This window comes from Lissotriton vulgaris, chromosome 9 (genome assembly GCF_964263255.1).
Source record: "Lissotriton vulgaris chromosome 9, aLisVul1.2, whole genome shotgun sequence".
Taxonomy (NCBI): domain Eukaryota; kingdom Metazoa; phylum Chordata; class Amphibia; order Caudata; family Salamandridae; genus Lissotriton; species Lissotriton vulgaris.
The window spans coordinates 566,876,831-566,892,183 of record NC_141697.1 but is presented as its reverse complement, the minus strand read 5'-3'; positions in this window follow the sequence as shown (position 1 = coordinate 566,892,183).

Below are 15,353 nucleotides of genomic sequence, written 5' to 3'. Positions count from 1 at the left end.
AGACCACATAATGGCTACCGTAGTCTTTGAGGAAGAGGTAAATGGAACCTGCTGGTTCTTGGAGACTGATCTTAGTGTGAGCTGTCTCCAGCAATGCCTCGATGTGTCACCGAGATACATCACTAGACTTTTCACTCCTTTGGAATTCAGTGTTAACAAATGTCTCAACTTCAAGATTTTGAGTACTTTCTAGACTGTTCTCAGAATAAATGTCAGTGATGACATTCTAGTCCATGCTATGTTGGATACTCACTAACATACTCTGGTAAAAATCATTCAAGAGAGCAGTCTTATGGTTTACCATGCCAAACATGAATTTCTGAAGTTGAACACACATTTTTTCAGCTAGAGTTTTCCACAGAAGGGGCAGGGACAACTCTACAAAAGGTTCATGACATCAAAAAGACTGCTGCGCCACAATCAGCATTCGAAATCTGTTGCTTCCTGGGGTTGCTTACAATCTTGGATTGATTCATTATGAATACAACTTCTCTCACAAAACCTCTTAGAGGACTCTTAAAGGCCGATGTGACATGGGAATGGTGAGCAAAACACATCACTGCGTTCCAGAACTTCCAGCAGAGGTATATATGACCCTCTATGACCTCACAAAACTCACTGAATTGCTTGTGGACAATGGTCTACCAGTCTAGGAGTGTTGGGCTAGATATACGAAAGGTTTTTACATTTGCAAATGGTCCGAATCGCTATTTGCGAATGCAAAAGCCCCTTTCGGAATGTACGAAAGGCAATTTGGTTGGACCAAATTGCGATTCCTTCCATTTGGAAATGGCAATGTTTGCAATTCCAAAGAAGGAATTGCAAATAGGGATTTCCAAATTGCGATTCACAATTCGTATACACGAAGCATTTCCTAATTGTGACTATTCGCAAAATGCAGCTTTAGGAAATGCAATTACCACCAATTTAAATCTGGTGCTAATCAGGTGCAACATATATAAACTGGCCCAAAATGCCTCAAACCCTTAACAATGGCAGAATGTTCTGGCATGGAGGTTGAGGATTTTGGCTAATATGCAGGTTTCTTGCTGTTATGTTGTCCAAAATTAAGAAGTACCTTTATTTACCTGCATTTCAACAGGACATACAGCATGAAAAAATATCATTTTATTGTCTGGTACATAGCCTAATGTATTAGGATATGTTGATGGTACACATATTGCTATCTGTCCACCATCTGTTAATGAATGGATTTTTCGAAACCAAAAAAATAGGCACTCCTTCAATATCCAGGTTGTGTGTGATGCGTCCTGTATAATAACAGACCATGTAGCCCGAGTTCCAAGCATGATTTATGATTCAAATATGTTCCGCCCCAGTGGGATATACAATAGGCTGTCGTCTCAAGGTGATTTTGGGATAGTTTTCTACTTGGTAAGTCCATATTAAATGTTTGACACCCAGTTTATCAAGCAAACTAAAAGCCATACTAATTTCTGTTTTCGTAACGTTTTAGGAGATGCATTATGGCCTTGTAGGAAGCTGGCTCTGTATATACTATCACAAAGTAAGGTATAGGGTGCACAGAGTCCAGGTGATCCCCAGAGGTATAGTAGACACAAAATTAAATAACCACTAACAACTCTTTTTGTGGTAGTTGTATGGTTGAGCAGTTAGGTGTATCAGGAGGGTGGGTTAAGCATTTATTGTATTCACTCAATCAAGACTGACGGCACACACTCAGAGACAGAATCCAGACCAATTAGGTAAGTATAAAAAGGTATACTTATGTTTGTATTTGTAGAACCAAGCAGGACTTCGTACAGGTAAGTAGAACATTTTCAAAGGCAAAACTTTACAAGGAAATTAAATTGTGAATGGAATTGGAATAATTGCAGGTTTGCATATGCTTTAAAAACAGTTCAGAATACATAGAAATAACTTTAGAGTACGTTTAGATTACTTTTTAGCTACTTTTACTACTCGGGTGATATGCCTACATATCGCACGTGGGTCTTACAAAACACAGGTAAGTACGACAGTTTTTAGCTCAAACAAATTACCTGGGTTTTCATACAAAAAGTCAGTTTCAAAATTTTTAGAGGGAAAAATCATAATAGTGGTTCCTATGGTAGAAAAGAATGTTAACAGTTTGCAGATAAGTAAACGACCTGCAAAAATAGCTTTTGAGGGTTACAACCAAAGTTTCCCAAGGTGCAGGTAGGCACTCAAATCGATACACAAGTGGCACTTGGGCGGCTGGCTTCAGAGTGCAGAGGCCCAATGTTAGCCAGTTGGGCTAGGGGGCCTTCGGTCAGGGGCTGCTTACAAGCACGCCACTTGGTTGTGGGAGCAAAGCAACTTGGGTTAGGATCAGCACTGCAGGGGCCAACAACCAGCACAGGAGAAGCACCACCAGAAGCAAAGAAGCGTCCGGATGCAGAGTGCCAAGAAGACGTTGGGAGCCCTGTAGTTAGCAATATAAATCCCTGGTTCAGGAAAGATGCGGCACGCTCGGTCAAGGGGGCATCCTGAGGGCGACAACCAGCAGGAGAGGTAAGTTGGAGTCTTGGGGATGCCTTGACACCATTGGTTGGACCACCCAAGGCTGTAGAGCGTCAGGTGCAGGGGTGTCTTTCGGCATCGGATCTTCTTACCAGCTCCGGTCATGGTCGGGGGGACCCCTCAGGTTGAGGCTGCAGGCATCGGCTTGAAGCTCAAGGAAGGTCAAGGATCCCCAGATCCCAGGTCCGGATTGCTGGGGAGACCTCCATGTGGTGTTGGGCCACTCTAAGTTGGGCCATGGATGTTGGGTGCCGAGTGGTGCAGAACCGCCTGGATCCGGGTTCTGTGTCAGAGTCTTTGGATGAGCAAATCCAGTGCTTACAGGGGACAGAGTCTGTTGGATGAAGGCAGGGCAGCTCCTCCAGGTTCTGGATGGCTGCTGGACACGCAAGGGTTTTGGTGTGAGCAGGTCGGAGTTGGGACAAGCCGGTAGGCCTTGAGCCAACGCAGTTGGTTTACTCTTCTTCCTGGGTCACCATGGCTCTTCGGTCCTTCTTCTTTGGATCTGAGGACCCCTAAATACTAAATTTAGGGATGTTTACAGGGGTGTGCAGGTTGGGACCACTAGGTCCCATCCTTGGGGTGACACCCCTATTATGCCACCCTCCAGTGGGAGAGGGTCATGAGCCTCTCTCTAATTGGCTGGGTCCCCTCATATTAAAGATGGAGGGGACTAAGATGTGTGCTTCACCTCACCTCCTCCACCTGAAGGGTTGGGTTGGCAAAGGTGGGCACACCTCTCCTCCTAACTTGGCTTTTCCGCCGATTTTCACAACCAAAGTTTAGGTCAGAACCAATGGGAGCCAGTTGCTGGAGTCAGCAAAAGGCAGGGACAGCTTACAAAGGCGGCAGGCCTTTGAAACTTACCCTTTGTGAACCCATCCCATCCTGAGGGAGGAGTCATGACACCTCTGCCCAGGATTGTTTTTGTTTTTGGAACCAGAGAGCGGAGGCACTCTATTCAGGGGTCCAGAAACCTGTCTGGTGCTGGCAAATGGCAGGCAGCCATTCAGGAACCACACCTGGGCTGGTCGTTTTTCAGGGGGCATCTCTTAGATGCCCTGGGAATGCTTGTTACATTAAATCCCACACTGGCATCAGTGTGGGTTTGATGTGCTGAGAGGTTTGCTACCAAACTTCACAGGTTACATTTAAACAAAGCCATTATGGAGCTGTGGAGTTCATAGTGACCAAACTCCCAGACCATATATTTCTTATGGCTTTACTGCACTTACAATGTCTAAGAATGGATAGACACTGTAGGGATACAGTACTCATGCAACTGTACCCCCGCCTGTGGTCTAGTGCACCCAGCACGATGGTCACAGGCATGAAAGGGATGTGTGCCGTGTCGACTCTTCACTTTTCTCTGCACCAAAACACGGAGCCTGCAGTGGCTGTGTGTGGGTGTCAAGGTGCAGGGCCTCTAAGGGTGGCACAATAGGTCTGCAGCCCTTAGAGGCCTTGCCTGGTCACAGTGCCCTTGATACCCATGGTACCTTTTACAAGGCGTACCTGTGTCCAGGGATGTGCCAATTGTGGGTACAAAGGTACAGTTTGGGGAAAGAACACATGCCTGGGAACCTGATTGGCCGGGACCCAGGGCACATCAAGTCGAAATACATCAGGTATCAGGCAAAAAGTGGTGGATAACCATGCAAAAAAGGCACTTTGCTACAGGCCTCGGATCTTGACACCTTATTTAAATTCAAGGACAAGGAGTGAGCAGAGATATAACTGTGCTCACAAAACTACACGCTCTGTCAGAGAAAACATTTGGAATCCTAAAAGGACGCCTCGGGTGTTTGCATAGTTGTTATTCATCATGATCTGACCATCCTCAACTGTTTTGTTAAAACTCTCTTTCTTGCCCATTGAGCAATTGTGACATTGTACGATTGATATACATAAGTTAGCAATTTACATTTTTTATATTTTTGGTCTGCAGCTGCTACACAGAGAGCATAGTGGCTTCTAACCCTCCAAACAATTGTGATGACTCTGAAGCATTTTCTGCAGCAAGGAGACCAGCCTTACAATGAGCTGTGGCATGACAACGCCTCTGCAAATACCTGTGACACACCTGTCTGTCTTTCAAAGGTGTTGCAGTGCTTTCCCTGACTGGGTTTGATTCATCTCATATTTCTGGGAAATCAGGGAGTGGTGAAACTGTAGCTCTTCTTCTGGTTGCTACTTGCTCGGTCTCTGTGGCAGGTATGTCTGTGGATTGCTCAATTTCCCAAGTACTTTTATCAGTGCAATCTTGCTCTGTGTCACTCTCTATCTGTTGTGATACATCTGAGGAAAATGTATAGTTGTACTTTGGTATACTGTTTTTTTTTTACACAAACATTTTACCATTTTCTGTAACTCTAAATCCACTTCTCTCATTATTGGCTATGTTTAACGACAATGCTTTGAGACCAAACACTTTTTAACATGTGTTTCTCTCCATAGGATACATTATTGATTATTGTTACTACAACTCCCATAATTTTTGAAAGTTAAAACAACCATTAAAATGGAGTGACTTTCTAATATACATTAATGAAATATCTGTATTTCTTATGCTATCATGAGATAATGAATTTTTTATGAAATCTTACCTTCCAGAGTAAATGGTGGATTGTAGGTATTTATTTTGGACACCGCAACACTCTCCGCCTGCATTGTTGCCTCAATAATGGTTTCCATGGGTGTTGGTAGTGGCTGCTGAGAAGGTCCTCTACCTGTTCCACGTGCCTCTGTTTTTGTAGCTTTGCGCATATGTATGTTTGCATATACAGGTACAGATTGGCAGGGCCGCTGGAATTATGAGATTGGGCGATCAGCGTCTTTCGCATAATCATGGATTTGCAGCATGTGCCACATAATCCATAATCTGCTCCATAATCTGCAGATTTTACCACCATAAATTGTTTCTAGCTCTAACAGTTCAAAAGTTACTAAAAATGCAGTGACAAGTGTTGCCGCGCAGGGGTAGGCCCTTTGCAAACGTGACTGGTCACCTTTCTGTTGTTTATTGTTATATTTGCGTTTCAAACTGCCACTAGTGAGGTATAACCTATGCCCAGACAGTGTTAATAAGTGTAAAATGGGAAAATAATGAAGTAATACTGTCATAAAATGTGCCACATCATGTCACATAATTTGCCTTTCTTGCTGGATAGACTCAGTTGCAGAGTTACAAAACATTTAAAGTACAGTACTTTATAATTGTCTTAGAATGCTGAAAACAACAGTTTTCATCATATTTTAAAGCACAGGCTGTGGAAAACGTGCCCATAACCCTATCGGTGCCCAGGCCACTGGCGCAAACCGCCTCTTAGTTCCCATGTTGAGTAATTACCAAAATAAAGAGACGGGCGCTGGAAGCAGGAATCAAGAACAGAGTTTATTTCTCATGAGGAGAGCATGTCATTTCGGACACGAAACACAGTGTCTTTCGGGAGGTGCTCTAACAAGTGAGCTGAGACTCTGGCTTTTTATACTCTACAGAACACAGGATAACACAATCAGGACGGTGTGACGCAAAAGGAAAGACATCCCTATAATCCTCGTGGTGATCCTACCCATATACATTCACAATGGGGGCCCTTGACCTGCTGATAAGAGGGGAGGGCAATCACGCAACTGAGTGTTTTGTAGGATGTGTACGCCTGATCATAGCCCAAGGGGTGGGGTGGCTAAGACCAATAGAGGATCCTTTGAAGAGGAGTGACTTCATACAATAAGGGCAGTAAATGGTATCTCCTGGCTCAGGCGATGGCCTCGGACATGTGTGGTCAGCTGGACTCGGGGGAAAGGGTCATCAAAGGAGTGGTATTAATGCCGCGTGGACAATCGAGTGCGGAGGGAAGGCTTGTCAACAGAGGGGCTTTCATGGAAGGGAAGGAGGGGTTGGTCAGGCGCGGCCGTGATTCTCAAGGACAGGGTCTTGCAGAAGAAGAGGGTTTATGACTTGCCCACGTGAGGAGAAGGGAGGGGTAGCCAGGGTGGACACAAGGACAGAGTCACACAGAGAGCGAGAGAGATCTTATGACCCGTACATGAGAGCGGGGGCAGTCAGGTGCAGCTGGGGGAGGGCTATGCCTGCTAGGGCGAAGGATGCCTCTTCAAGAGGGAACGGGGGGTTTGCGTGGGTCGAGCAAAAAGGGGCTGCCTTTCAGGGCAGGGTCGTGTACATGCAGAAGGGGAGCCGGTGATTCTAATCTTAGGCGGGCAAAAAGGGCCAGGGTGCCTAAAATGGCTGTCATGTGTACACGGGTACAGGCCTTTGCTGGCAGTAGGATGTAGTTAAATGCTTTACGGTATTCAGGATATGCGCAGGAAGAGGAGTGGGAAAAGGGAAATGAACGTTGCTTATGTACATCAATATTTCTATTTTTTTTCTACAAGGCCCACTTTTCATTGTATTTTCACTTTCAAGACTATGGGGGCTATTAGGATGGCGGGCGGCTAGACCACGCAGGGCCGGCGGTAGCCATCGCTGGCCCAGCGGGGGCGATCCGCCCGCCATCCTTGCCTGATTGTCCGCCCGCCATATTAGTAAGGCTGGGGGGTCCTCCGCGGCGGATGGAAAGACTGTCCGCCGCTTTTCTGCTGGTCGACTTGTCAACCGGGCGGAAAAAGGGCATAAAATGGTGGCGATGTCTGCAAGAAACGGCCGTCCATATTATGATTCAAGCGGTTTCTCTCCTTTCCATGGCGGCTTTGCCGCCTTGGAAAGGCATGCAGTCCTTGCCTTTGGGGGCCCGTTACGGGGCCCCAGAGTGAAGGGTGTGTGGGGGGTGCACATGGGGGTTACCTATGGTACCCCCCACATTGTCATGCACTACATGGCAGGCACCGTGTAGGTAGTGCATGGCAATGCCATGCACAGTGCTCTCACGTTGCGAGCGGGTCTGCAGCCAGCAGATCCACCCGCAATGTTAATGGCACAGGATGCGCCCGTCAGTGTGGAGGGCGCATCCTAATCCACATGGCAGGACCGCCGCGACTTCGGCAGTCGGTCCCTGGCTCCCTTACGATGGCGGGGGGGGACTTTGTCCGCCCGCCCTCATAATGGACCCCAAAATTATCCAAAGCATAACGAAAATCCCTGATTTAACTCTTTTACTAAATATCTCATATCTGCTTTTAAAAGGTTAGCTATCCCCACCCGACAACACACCTCCACACCCCATAACCAGACTGCCATTTTGATAAGCTTCATTGACAATACATTTGCATTCAGTATATGCAACAACCACAGCATGAAGTACAATGCAATTTGAAGGAACACAAACCGGGAATGGGTGTAATGTACAGCAGACTCCTGCACATAAGGTGGTTATGTTCTTTTGGGCTTAATATAAAAGAAATTATTTATGTGAAGTGCTTGATTTTACCCTCTCATTCAAGATACTTTTCTAAGTGTCCAACAATGCAGGAAAATAGTCAGCTACCCAAGTAAGTGACTTTAAAATGTATATTGTTAACATACTTAATTTTGAAAGTGCTTATTGAAAAGACACCGGTTGTATTTTGTATGCTGATTACCTTTTCTTGTTATGTTATTTACTGTTTACCTTTAGTGTCATGTCCTGTGTCTCGAGCTGTGCTTTGACGTAGTGCTCGTTTCTTTCTGCATGCTTTGATCTACTTTCTGGTTCCAGAGCACTAACAGTGATCTATTCAGTTGGTACCTGGAATTAGATCTTCCTGATTACTAGTTAGAGGCCTCTACTCTACAGATTAAACCTTACCTTCAAACATCAGCCTAGTATCCTAAAGAGATCTTCTCTAGAAGTGAGCTGTCACTACATGTTTGCTCAGAAGAATAAATTCAGCCATATCTGCTATTTTGAAAGTTTGGTAATGCACGCCTACTAGCCATGTCATTGCCCAGGCAGAGACTGATCATCGCACCAGGGCCAACAACATGATATCGCGGGGCTTCGGTAGCAATTACTTGCAGTAAATTGTGACAGGAAACCGAAACGTGGTTAAGACCCCGGTAACAGCAAAGTCAGGCATCCGGTAGTAGAAGGAAGGCATACAGCATTGATGGGAGACGGGCACTGGTAGGCAATGCCATCATCATGCATGCAATTTTCACATAGCATAACATGTGTACTGTTATTTTGCAACAAGCCAAGCAAATGTGCAAAAAAATTCTGCTAAAACACAAACTGTGGCGGGGACAAAAAAGAATAAAATATTAACTGGCCGGACAGCTCTTGCATTGGAGGTACCCCGCTGCACAGGTATTGCTGCACTTACAATTTTGGTGACTATTTTCTTTACAAACATATTGACTTAAACATAAATCGATGCACGTTTCCACCTTTTATTACTGAATTGGTTTAATTAACAAAGTTATAGTGGAGGATCAAAGTGGTTTTATTAAATATAGTTAGTAACAATAGTGGGCATGAGCCACCTTTTTGGGTCTCGCCTGGGCAGCGCATGCACGGCGAGACATGCTGTATTTGAATATGGACTCGAAGCTCCACTCACTCTCAGATCATATTTTTCATTGGCTTGTGTCATTGTCCTTTGTAAATGCTGGCTTCTGATTTATTAATAGGCTTGTTAGCCCCTCCTTAGTACCGCTTTGTCTTCATTTGTAACCTCCAATGAGGACTGGCCCTTTTACTTCTGTTGTTACACAGTATGTTTTATTATGTCTATAAGCACTATTTTCTTTAATGAGTTTCCCCTATTGCAGGCACGACATGCTTTCCTATAACATTCAGCGCACCATGCACACTTTAACTTTCCAAGGAGCCCAGGACAATGGGGGCCACTTCTTTGAAATGAAATAGGGCTCGCATTTACAAGAGTTTGAGCTATTGGCATTGTAAAAGACAATGCCTTTTTTCTATTCATGCATTAATTATCAAAACAGATCAATAAAAGGTATTGTTATTTACAATGCCAATAGCTTCTTGTTGTCAGAAGACTCCAGGTACACCAGTACAAAAATTGAACCATTGGCTATCGGTTTTCAAAAACTGTCTGGTGGCCATAGATTACAAAGGCTACTCTGTGGATGGAAGCATTTGTAAACTCAGGTGCGTGAAAAAGTAATATGTGAAATTTACCAATTTTTTTCTTCCCTATAGTTTGTATGTCTATTCTCAGTGTCAGCTGCTGTAAAAGCATATGCACAGGAAGTACCGATGTCCACTGCTAGCCCAACAAAATGTATTCTTGGTTCCCCAAATACTGCAAAGATCACCAGGTCAATTGTCAACTCTAGCTGGCCAAAACCCAGTCAGGTTGTAAATACACACACCCTCGGCAACGTGAGGCCATAAATCACACAAGAACACAGAGTCGGTTGGAGCTCTCTCTAACTTGCTGACCTTACCGGGACCACAGCTATCGCCTGCCGCCGCAAGCCCCTGACACTGGTGTTGGTCTCCCCCCGCTGCCGCACCCGCCAGGACACCGCAGCGTGGCCGCCGGGAGGAGGGACTACATCCCCTACGATCCTTTGCAGCTGGATGCCGCTCCCAGTTATCACTGTGCGCCCGGTGTCGCTTAATAAGACGGGAGAACCCCCGCGTCGCGGGGACGTGCGCGGGAGAAGCCCGGGACAAGGGCGGGCCGTCTAAGGCCGTCGTAGGCCGGAAGAGGCCAGGCTGGGCCACCCCTCTAACGAGTCACCAACCCAAGTGAGACACTTTGCTTATTGTTTGGGTTGTGATCGTTGCACATTGAATTGACTATAGGCAGTCCGTGTTTTAATCAGCTGCCATATAAACAGGGACTATGGCACAACGATTAGGGAAGGGGAGGAAGATAGTACCAAACACCATTGGGGGTAGTATTACCGGGACACTAGACAATTTTATTGCTAGAGCTGCAGTCGTCCTAGAACGCAAAATAGCCCTCACAGAAAAGAGCCTATCACTGGAATCTCTTTGCTCGAAGCGGTCCTCATTTGGTAACATTAAGAATGTAGTAACACCAGAACAATCAGGCAATCAGAGACATAATGGTGATAGTTTGCTAGAAGTGAGTATAGGATCGGCTGGGCGCAATACTGGTTCCCCTGTGAACACCACACTAGGCAGTAGTACACCATCTGTAGAAAGTGGGTCTGCTGAGACAAGCCCCCTAAAGGTCTTAGTTGATCCCATACCCAAAAAATTAGAAACAGGCCCTAAACAAACTGGGAAAAGAAAGAGGGGTGGAGGACGACAAAAGGGCAGACGCCCAAAGGTAATAAAAATATCTAACAAAGGGGCGAATTTAATGACATCTGTAAAATCAACATTAAACAGCGCTTCAAATGCTTTCCAGAGCGTGCCCACCAAAACCCCACTTACTGCCACCCTACAGCCATCCAAGCAGCCCTCATTAACGTCACATATCCCAGAAGGCCTTGTGGCACAAGTGGAACAGATAATGAAGTCATTTATGCTTCCACTCATAGAAAGAATGAAAGTAATAAATGAGAACCTGGGAAGTTACAACAGGCTACTACAGATAACACACACACACTGGAAAGCCTGGCCGCCTACATGCAAAGTTATGGCCCTGTCTCACACCCTAAAAAACCTATTGAGTCTAATAATAGTCTACCATCTATAACCCGTCCCACACTAACCACCATAGCTGAGGAGCCACAAAAACCAACTAATATTGTGTATAGGAAAGGGGCAGAAAGAACAAAGATAAACGGTAAAACAGGAACAGAATACATTGAGGGGGCACTTGGGAAAAACAACCCTGTAGCATTAGCCCGGGCTGAGGAAAAAACAAACACAGAAAAGAAAACTAGAAGTGTGGAAAACCTGCCCGTCATTGATTAACCCCACAATCTACCCCACTGGTGATCATACTGGGTAATGTACCTCCTCTTCCCGATGGAGTTAAAGAGGATCACAGCCAACTTAAAAATAAAGTAACCTACTGGTTGTCCTGCAACATTGTAGAAGGACATACTTCCGTGCACAATGTCATCATGTATCTTGGTTGGGTAGTTCTAGGAAATCAAGAAGGGGGACTGTATAGTGGTAAACTTCAATAGCCCCTTGTCAGTAGAAAGGATATTCAGGGAAGTGAAGTCTGGATCAGCTTTTAGGGGACAAGCTATAGAGATACTGCCACTGGGTTTCTTCTACAGGGAGGTGACCCAAGGGCAGAACAACAACTGGAACATGGGTCAATCTGACAGGCCATTCAATCATAGAGATCAACCGAGGCCTGGCTTTTTATTTTTGAGACCAAATGGGGACTATACATGGGGTGATCATGACTATTCCTCGTTTCCGATGGGCCCAAATAGATACACAGCTCTCTCTGGCCTTACGATTGTGACTGACTACGTGGAAACCACGTCAGACCAATCCTTGAAGACAGTAGCTGTACACCTATCGATGGGCATGCTTTAGACGAAGGCCCCGCTTCGGAGACTTGGTCTGTTAAGCTAAACCCGGAAACATCTGATCCCGCCCCAAGATTAGGGCCCCGGGAAAATAATCCCCCTGGAACAATAATGGCTGATCCCCCCAGGGAGCGAATTGTTGAATCTTTGGATTCCCACAATAACATCCAGGACCACAATGTACTTTCATGGAACATTGCAGGGCTGGTGGGAAAGGTTGCATACCCCCTGTGGGTGCAGTTTGTCAGCCACTTCTCAATAATACGCCTTCAGGAGACGTGGTTGGTTAACTTCAACCTTTCGCTGGTGGGGTATAGAGATTTTTTTGTTCCAGCAACACGAGCAAACAGTGGTAGAGCAATGGGAATTTTGGTTATCTTTACTTCCTTGGCCTTGAGATGTAATATCAAGGTTATCCCTTTCGAACATAGAGATATACAGGCAATCATTTTGGGGCAATGAAATAGCAGCCTTTGTGTGATAAATTTTTATAATGCTGTACAAAAAAAAAGCAGGTTGTAAGATAACCGAGCTGAACAACTTTATTGAACAGCGTTGTGGCCCTTTCAGAAAAAATCTCATGATCGCAGTCGATTTCAACGTGCACCCATGCGGTGACCCTAAACTCACTGACATGGGGACTATGGGATGTCCCCTGATATTGGGACTTCATTTTGAGCATTCCCTACAGGGAAATGTTCTTAATGACATGCTCAATAAGTTTGACTTGTCTTCTTCTATGAGTTTTGCCCCACCACTCAGCAAACAAAGGGAACCGACCTTTAAAGGCCGTGGCGGTGGATCTTTCATAGATCACATACCGCTCTCCAGAATCACTCTATATTCCCTACAGGGCTTTTCAATTGTAGCAAGCGCACACAGCGATCATAATCCAGTCTGTGTTAACCTGGGAGGGAGCTTCATGAACAAAAAGGGCTCAGTGACAGGTCCTGCCTCGTTACAGCTAACTGATGGCAGGCGGCGGTTAAAATGGAACCAAGTAATCCCGTCCCTCTTTCACGAAAAACTCCAAGACGTCTGTGCGGCAGAATTCTTCTGTTGCCTTAATGCTGAATCAACGGCCATGGGTATCCTCAAAGCCTTCGAAGGGATTGCTTACAAAGTGAGGAGCTTGTTATCTGTCCCAGGGAAAATCAAAGCGTTTAGTGATCCTAAATGGTTCTGACCCTTATGTTCTAAAGCCGCTAGAGATCTCAAGGCGGCCTTGAAAGAAACCCCAAGGGACAGAACCCTGATCCGTATACTTCGGAAACACTATAAAAAAGTGCTGGCCACACGAAAAACGGAAATGAAGGAGGCAACTTGGAGGGAGCTTTTAGACCCACTGACCCTCTCTAGCAGCTCCAGATTCTGGAGCATCATTAATAGATCTCTCTTTTCAGTGGAAAGAGTTGAGGAAGTGGGCACTAACATCACGGAGGATGAATGGGTGTCTCATTTTGTCACCATTTTATAAAAGTACATCCACCCTGTTGCATATGCCAGCTAAGACGCCAGGTAAGGATGTAGTTGTGTTCTCTGCAAGAGAAATGGAGGAGGGCATTATTAACCTCACAAACAAGAAAGCCCCAGGCCCGGATGGTATTCCCCCGGACCTTTTAAAATCAAACCCCTCCTTATGGGCTTCAATCCTGGTTGCGCTGGGTAATGCCGCGGCTAATGAAGGATGCCCAATATCTTGGAGAGTCTCAACAATCGTGGCAGTATTTAAAAAGGGAGACCATAATTGTACTATGAATTATAGGCCAATCTCCCTAATTGACTTTGTTGTAAAGGTTATAGGGAGAGTCATATTAAAGAGATTGACAGCTTGTGCGGAAGAGAATAAGATCATCTCGGATATCCAGTATAGGTTCCGCCCAGGCCATTCGACCATGGCACAATGCCTTAATCTCTACTTGATTCTTGGAAAGTACACCATCACCCCGCACAGGGACAATCTACATGGCCTTCATGAATCTTTCATCCGCTTTTGACTGTGTCAATCGGGGAAAGTTGTGGCAATCCATAAGGGCCATGGGAGTGGAGTCAAACCTGGTGGACTTTCTGATGGAACTACATAGAGACACAAGGGCAAACATTAGATACACCTTAGACCTCAAGGTAACCAGGAATTTTAATGCCGAAAGGGGGGTGCGACAGGGGTGTATCTTGGTACCTTTCCTTTTGAATCTTTACATTAATGATTTAGAAGGAATACTGCTGGAAACAGGGGCCGACTACCCGTATGTGGGACGGCGGGACTGCCCGTCTTGCTATATGCAGAAGACGCAGTCCTCTGGGCCCGTACCCCTAAAGGGTTACAAACCCTACTTGATGCTTTCCATGGGTTTATGGATAATAGAGATCTGGCCAGAAACAATTCTAAATCCTATGTGATGCAGGTAGGGTTGCGCTCAAAAAGACAGTACCCCTTTAAGGTGAATGGTGATAGAGTGCCAATATGCACAACCTTTTCCTATTTGGGCGTCCTACTGGATGATCGCCTGAACTGGGTCGCACTGTTAAACAAGAAAAGGGGAGAGGTTACCAGGGCTAACGCTGCACTATTTGGCTTTGCGGCTAAAATGGGCAATCACCCTGTGGCGGCAATGTTAAAGATTTATCGAGCTAAGAGCGTATCTATAGCTAGTTATGAGAGCGATCTATGGGGGTATTCCGGACTTGAGGGACTCCAGGTGACGGAAAATCACTTTTTAAAATAGTTGTGTGTGTTCCAAAAGGGACTGCAAACCTATCAGTACATGAAGAAACTGGCACTCCTTTAATCTGCGATATTTTGGCTATGCGTCCCCTAACCTTTTGGCTCAAATGTTGGCTTAATACACATCTCAATCTCACGCATAAACTCCTTAAAGAGATCATGAGCCTGGATCATATGATCTACATTCCGTGGTTAAAATATTTACAGAGGTGTTTTAGAGAGCTTGGATGCCCGGACTTGTTTTTAACACCTGATTGCATTACTAGGGAAGATGTGGCTTGTGTAAAACACTCCTTTACTTTACTTAAAAAAATGGAAAGAGAGGAGAAAGCACTGTTAAAGACTAGTGTTCATAAACACACAATGCTTAAAACATCCCTTCCTGCCCACGAGCGATTCCTGCTAATCAGGTTTAGAATGGATTATTTCCATCTTTTATTAGCTGTTCCTAGGGGGTGTCATAAAGGGAAAGTGCTAGCACCCTGTGGCTGCGACAACATGTCTCCATAGGATCTACTGCACTTCATGTTTTTTTGCAAATTTAATGAAATGCCCAGGAGCTTTTATTTAAAAACCCTTTTAAAAAAGTTAAATTTCACGCAGGCACGCCCTGCTCTCTACTACTTACAACTGTTAAAACCCGAATGTATCCCTTTCGCGGCTGGCTTTCTGAAATGTTTGTTGAAGTACAGAAAATGCTTGGAACTCTAAATGAATTGG